Genomic DNA, 1,147 nt, shown 5'->3' on the forward strand with positions numbered 1-1,147 from the left:
ATGCTAAAGGCTAATAATAAGGATCAAGATAATGATAACGATTACGACAAGAAAAATAATAAAAGTGACAATTAACAACATCAGCAATAACAGCCATCATCACCATCACCACCACCAACAGCCCCCCCCCCCCCCATCGCGATCACCATCACCTCCGTTGCACGTGGGAGGAAATTATCAGGCCCGGTCTCTTACGTCACTGTTTGCTCCCCCTTTTAACACCCCGATACGAGTCGCTCAACAAGTGGCACTGATAAAGCCCAGGGTCACACGAGGATTCAAATACCCCTGCGTTAGCTTGCTGGTAGGAGACGCTGGCGTATCCTGGCGAGTGGAGGTCTTCAGTGCACGCGGGATTCGATGCTGGGCGATTAATCCTTTCGGAAATTCGGAATTCCGGTCGGGTATTGACAGTGGGGATAGAGATCTATTATTATTATTATTATTATTAAATTAAAGCGGATTATGTCCTCGTACGTCTTTCCGGATGTCCCGGGGCACACGGGCAATGGCGTCGACGTCAGCAGAACGCACAAGGCATGTAAAAGTATTGTAGAAAATCTGCGGGATAGCAAAATGGACGACGCGCACAAGGTATACGTCCGCTCCATGGACCAGGCGACGACCACTCCTGTTAAGGGCGAGGTCGACGGTTAGTAAGGGACTAATATCTTAATATTTGCTTACGCATTTTGAAGCACTTTTTTAAGGACTGGGGCGGTGTTATTGAATTTATGCTATTCTTTATTTACTAATCTGTATATCTGTTAATCTATCATTTATTTATCTGTTGACCATCAGCAAGTACGGGACTAACTGTTTTTTTGTTTGTGACCAAATGTGAATTTTAGTATCTAGTTGCTTGCAGTTATTTGTTCATCCATACATTTGTATTGGTACGTGTTTTGTATATTTAATTTTGTTATACTAACCTTTCTCCTTTCTGTATGCTAGCACTTGGTATTTTTAAGATATATTCATTATTCATCTGCCAATTCATTTATTTACATTCATTTATCTTTCATTTGTAATCTCGTGAAAAATGAAAGAAAGAATATAATAAGAAAAGAGAGAAAAAAAAATATACACGAGAGAAAGGTCAAAAGCACAAACTCTTTATATTCATCTTTTCCATCTGTTAAACTGA

General features: G+C 40.5%; 1 pseudogene; it reads left to right on the forward strand.

Moving 5' to 3' along the window:
• The first annotated feature begins 322 nt into the window (after positions 1-322).
• The window catches only part of LOC119571923, an 18,057-nt pseudogene continuing 17,232 nt past the window's right edge, over positions 323-1,147 (forward strand).

This window comes from Penaeus monodon, chromosome 1 (assembly GCF_015228065.2).
Source record: "Penaeus monodon isolate SGIC_2016 chromosome 1, NSTDA_Pmon_1, whole genome shotgun sequence".
Classification (NCBI taxonomy): Eukaryota; Metazoa; Arthropoda; class Malacostraca; order Decapoda; family Penaeidae; genus Penaeus; species Penaeus monodon.